We start from the raw sequence: 6221 nt of genomic DNA, 5'->3' as shown, positions 1-6221 counted from the left end.
TGCCCTTCAAATTAAATCTATTGAATAGATTCTCTATTGAGGAAGTATGGCATATTCATTCAATATTTTCAATTTTGCGTGAATGTCATTAATGGCATTTAAAAAAATCCTTTACGTAAACTTTTATAACTAAAATAAAAATGAAATGTATGAAAAGAAGCGCGACGGTAACTATTTTTCGCTTTTCTTTCCTTCTTCTCATGACATATCCTGTCTGTGTGTGGCTGCTTAAAGTTTGTCTCTAACTCCATTAAAATGTTACCTTTGATATTGAGGTGATAGGATTATTATCCTTATCCAGCCATTCGACATTCGGTGGCGGATTGCCATACGCTATACAATCGGCTATGCTGCCAGCGTTGTTGGTGAATTCAATAGACGATGGCGGTTCATGCGAGAAATTAGGCCCTTCAGTGTCAAATTAGTTGGAAGCATCTGCAGAGGAGAATGGAAAAATTCGAAATTAGACAAATATACATACATTTAGCGGAATAAAAGTAAAGTCAAGTATGTATGTATAAAAAATAGTAGACGGGTTGTGGCACAAATGGCAGTGTGTTTATGTGTTAATCTCTGGTTTGTGTGAATAGTATCAAGTTGGCAAATTACAGATCAAATTTGTATCATTCCTAGATTTTATTTATGTCCACAAGAAATTAACGTTAAATGCGATGATTGCTGATGCAAACTGCAGATAAGAAAAGTAACCAAACACCAACGCCGCACAATGGGCCATATGACGACATTAGCCGGAAACAAATCTAAGTGGAATTTTGTTATTATGATAGTTCTAACTTGTTAAGATATGTCCAATTACATAGAAAAAATTATTCTTTGGCCCACTTTAGTAGCTTTTTTGTAGGTCAAATTCGATATTTTTAAACTTTAATTTCTAAAAATTACATAAATGAAATAAACATTTTTGAAAAGTGGTGTGTTGTTTATCACAGTGGTGTGCCAGAATGCTGAAAAGAACGTACTTGGCATAGAAATTGATGCTCTTTTTTATGAAATAGAAACAACTATTATATGATGAGGGACGTACCTGGAGTAATCTGTCAAAATTAGGCGAACACTTCCGGACAGTCTATGTAAACACTGTACTGTCATGTACTTTTCTTAAAATTTTTTTGTGAAACTCTTCATGATCCCTACTTTTAGATACTGCTAAAGCCAGACTTTGTATGACCTTGCACGACCTTGCAACAATGTCTTATTCGATATCGTATCAAGCAGATTCTGTACGAATAAATGGTCATAGTTACCTAAGATTTGCGACTGATGAAGCAGATGAAAGTTCACACTCCGCCAGTGACATTTCGCAGATATAACTCAAAAAATATATACATAAAATGAATATGTAGTTATAAGTTATATATTAATTAAAAAATAATTGAACATATTATGCAATTTTACATTCAAACTTGAAATAGTGTTTTCTTTACAGTGTAAAGCTTTAAAATTAATTTAAACTGTAAATACATTTTTCGATTATATTAGTCTCAGAGCTCTTGAGAAGGTTAAAAACTATATTTCCAACATCTACATAAACTCCTCTTTCCCTTCATCAGAATCGGCAGAAGTTATGAGAAAGTATGTACCTCGAAGGTGTTCACACGGTTTTTGTCAGGACTGGGCCAAAAATCAATATTTTTGCACCACACGTTTGGGTACCAAATGGCGAAGCAAATGTAGCCATAAATAGGATTCTTTAGGATAGTTCTCAATCCCTGATCCCCCTTTCTGAAGAAAAATCCTTCTAAAAACCTTTCCACAGAATAAAAATCATTCAATGCGATTTTTGAAATCTGCGAGAAAATTCTTCCCATTTGAATGATTTTTGCCATTTTGTATGTTTATAGATGTAGGTGTATCGATAACTAGTACCAGAGATAAGCGATATGGAAATTGCAATTTGTATGGGAAATGCCACATCCCCTTTTCCAATACAAACCATTTTTCGCCACAAGTACGAAATTGATAACATATGTAGCTGTGTCAAATGGCCGAACGTTAGCCAAAGCGGTTCCAGAGATAAGCGATATGGGAATTTCAGTTTGTATTGGAAGTGCCACGCCCTTTTTTCCAATACCAAGTTTCAGTTCGCCAGCGTGATTGGTTTTAGAAAAATATCAGACGCCACGCCCCCTGTATAATGGAACTAACATTTCTAGATTAGAGGAAGTTATATCCTTTCAAGCGAATGGTGCCACCAAAAAAGGGGGTTCAATATTTTATTGTGACGTATTTAAATGTATATAGATACCTTCAATACACCGTTTTTGCTACAAACCCTCCTCAAAGGACCTCTGATATAGTCTAATCAATCCTTGATCAAGGTAAATTTTTGTATGGCCACTTTTTACAACAAATCTGAGTACCTGAAGCAATAAAATATTTTTTTGCGGTTAATTTGTGTGAGGCGGCCCACTGTTCGCCGGGCGCCGAGCGTAGACATTGCAATCTCTTGAGTGCGCACTGAAGAATGCCAGCCAGCTATGGCTGAATCAGTGATGGAAAAGTAGGCACAATAGTGCCATTTTTGGCACTTTCATTCTCAGAGGCACTTTTAGCACAATGCATCCTGTTTTGGCACAATCATGAAATAAATAAATTTAGCATAAAATGCCAATATATATGAAAAAATCACATACCACATTATAGATTAAAAAATTTAGAAAAAGTTCAAATTAAAAGCACTAAAAAATTAAAATAAGGGTCGGGAGAAGTATTTACAAACCTCTAAAATCTATTGTAAATACACAGTACGAAAAGTAAGTTTTCGCAACAACAAGCTTTTAATTTGGAATTTTTAGAAAAATTCGAAGATTGCAGTTGTATAGGCCATTAAATAGATTTTTGATTTTGTTTTCTGTATACAAAATTTTCGAACACATTTCTTATGGGAAAAAATGCACAAAATCAAAATCTTAGATTCTCCCTAAAAATACTGAATTCAAAGCTTGTTGCTGCGAAAACCTGCTGAGTTTTTATAAATTGTGTACAAAGTTTGAAATGCTAATTTGTGTACATATATTGCGTCTATTAAATTATGAGTTAGACTTTTATATAAAATCAATAAAAAAGTCTATGAAAAAAATAGGCGAAACTGGTCAAAATCCCTCAATGCCATTATTTCCCACATAGGTGCATACATATGTGTGTAAAAATGTAATAATAGCTATATTTCGGTGTATTTCTCGTCCGTAATTGGAATTCTGTGTAATTTTACTATGAATTTATGTATCCTTATGTCCTTCATAAAAGTGATTTACTGTAATTATTTAGTTAACTAATAATTATTATATGACTACAGTGTATTTTAAAAATAATATTTTTAAAAATATATTGCTCTTAAAACGCCTTAAAAGAAATTCAATTTTGTGGCACTTTCACCTTCTTTTCTGCACTATTTTTGAAGACCATTAGGCACATTTTGAAATTTTGAAATTCCATCCCTGGGCTGAATGCTTAAAGGGCGAGTAGCGTCGTTGATTTTCTTACAGCCGACCAGCTAGGTACCTACGTAGCACGTACATACATATGTAGGTTTGTATTTGAGTGAATGTACTGCTGGATTTCCTAAATCTTTTTATTCTTTAGAATTTTTATTTTCTTCCTACATTTTAACTGTTTTGTTTAAAACCCCTTTATATGCTTTTGCGCTTCTGTCGCTCGTGTTACAAGCATTCTAAAGCTCTTTCCTTCTGTGACTAAGGCAGTTTACCTTCTTCGTTCTTTACAAATTCCCTTTCCAGCAATTTTGCCAACTTCTTTATAATCTTAACAGCTACGCTGTTACAGCTGCTCCAGAAAGACCTTTTAAAACCAAATAAACAGTTGGAGGGCTTGTCTTACTTTGGTTACTTTGGTTGCTCTAGGTGCTTTGGTTGCTAGGTTGGTGGATTGGAAAAATGGCCGGATGAGTGTATGGCTGATGGGGGTGAGGCTTATGTAGTTGTAGAAAATTGATATAAAGACTCATCACAAATAGTTGATGAAGACACATACAAGCCGCAATGGGTTCAAGTGCATCCTTTACAAATTTTACTTGCAATTTCACCGCCCGCAACCCTCAACTGTACAGGGCTTGCGCGCAAGCAAACAGGAAATTGCAAGCAACAAACTCAATAAAGGGGCTGCGTTGTGCGCTACGGTGCCACATTATAACTGCTTCAATCGCAGGATGCATGTCGGATAGCAGGCAAAGAATTGCACAGCAAAACCATAAAACAAACAAGAAATTAAAGGAAAGGATACTTACTCACTTCTAGAAATGTAGAAGACGAGAAAACAAAAGCAAGAAAAATATTTTGCAAATGAGTGGTTGACGTTGGTCGATGTAGATGAGAGCGACATTAAACTGAAACCAAGAAGATGTAATTACTATGGTTGAAAAATTGCACAACCATATGAAACAGTTAAAACTGCTACGTTGCCAGCTGTGTATGTAGCTTCCTGAGTTTTCTCGCTCCAGCACCGTTAGGCTTCTTTTCATACATCTCCAATTTTGCCCCCCACTTCGCTTGCAAAAGGGATTGCAGATTAAATTGACATCGAGACGATGATGCTGATGATAACGTTGATGTCGATGCAGGGAATCAGCCGCAGAATTACATTCAGGTAAATAAAAATAGTTAAAAACAATCGATAAAACGACTGTGACGAGTTGCGAAGGGTAATGTCAAAGTTGCGCAACCAATTGATTTTTAGTTTGTTACACTCATGTATGACGACGATACCAGGAATCCAAAAATGGCGCTGTAGAAGTGGATTGTTGAAAACACGAGTTTAAAATGTTACTATTCGAGTACGCTTATTATTAAATTTTAAATACGAATATTGGGTTATTCAAATAAGATACTCAGCTAAAAAAAAACGATCGGTTTAGGGTTAAAAATTCAAATAGTGACAAACATGATACTGTGATAATTAAGTGTGTTTTTGGTATTAAAGTGAAGAAAAAGATTGATCTCTCTTACTTGGGTCGATGTTATTACTAAATAGTTTATGTTTTTTAAATTTATAACACAATACGCCTAGGCTCCAGTATAGAGAAGAAATTTGTTTCGATTTATTTTTAGTTCGTTTCTTTTGTCTTTCTCCTTGTATATCTCTTTCCTTCTTTGTGTCTGTAACTTCATGTTTGCTTTTGCCTTAATCTTTGTATATCTTTTTTATCTAAATCTCTATCTCTACTTCTATCTTTAAATCTATTTCAGCCTCTGTATGTATCTGTTGCGGTAATTTTATATTGATTTTCATCTTTACCTAGCATTTTCTTTATCTTTGCTTTTTTTCCTTTTACTTCTTCTTCTCCTCCTTCTTGTTTTTCTTTTTGTTTTTGTTTTTATTTCTATTTCTATTTTTATTTTTATTTCTATTTCTATTTCCTACACTCGTGAAAACTAAATTCGTAAAACTATATTAAATTTTTTAAATTATATCGAAAGAGCCAGATGATGCTCCGATATCATTACCCTCCGACCAAACCTTAACGGTAGAGAACTGTTCGGCATTGCGTTCGGCCAGTGAGATGTCTACTGCTATTTTCCTTAGAGCTATTGGACACGCAAACGATACTAAAAGGTATTGTCTTCGAATGATATTCCATCTACAAAACTGTCGGACTGTTTTTTTTCGACGCCACATTGATGACGCTTCTACTAACGGCAGAAATCGATCGCAGCGTTCCGACATGAAAATAATGCATGGAACGACTTCAATTCAGCTGATGCTTAGCCAATCAAAGTTGACCCATTTTGTTTGTGCGTCGTGTGACGTGAGGTGGGCACTACCACAAACAACCCTATGGTGAAAATCTCTAGTTCTGAATTGGGGCGCTTCTAGTACATTTAGACCCAGTACTGGTTCGCGATAAATCTCTTTTGCATGCAAGCAACTGGCGAATTTAACATGGCGATGTCCTAGGAAGTGTCAATTGCCCCCCGCTGCATCCCTTTTTCGATAGTTCCGAACTAGTTCTAAATTCTATAGTTCCGAACCAGTTTTAAAATCGCCAGATGAAAGAAAAAAGTATCATGATTTATCAATCTTTTCGGTTCTTCCGTGTGCGATTTTACATTATTTTCAAAGAAACGTTTTATTAAATTTATTCGAATTATTGTACATACCTTTGGCTGTAGCTGACTTTGCAGAGGTGATCGCTGTTATTGGTTTGATTCCAGACGGCCCCAAGATGTTAATATGTTAACACAAAG

General features: G+C 35.0%; 1 long non-coding RNA gene across 1 annotated transcript in view; it reads right to left on the bottom strand.

The window, feature by feature from the left end:
- Window positions 1-268: 268 nt before the first annotated feature.
- The window catches only part of LOC108358444 (uncharacterized), a 29826-nt gene continuing 23873 nt past the window's right edge, over window positions 269-6221 (bottom strand). Inside the window, exon 3 of the long non-coding RNA XR_001846778.1 lies at window positions 269-435. This is a non-coding gene — a long non-coding RNA (uncharacterized LOC108358444). The remainder of the gene's footprint in view (window positions 436-6221) is intronic.

This window comes from Rhagoletis zephyria, unplaced genomic scaffold (assembly GCF_001687245.7).
Source record: "Rhagoletis zephyria isolate East Lansing unplaced genomic scaffold, Rhagoletis_zephyria_1.1 Rzeph_scaffold_00009, whole genome shotgun sequence".
Lineage (NCBI taxonomy): Eukaryota > Metazoa > Arthropoda > Insecta > Diptera > Tephritidae > Rhagoletis > Rhagoletis zephyria.
Note: the sequence above shows the minus strand (reverse complement) of the source record. Positions and strands in the feature narration are given on the sequence as shown.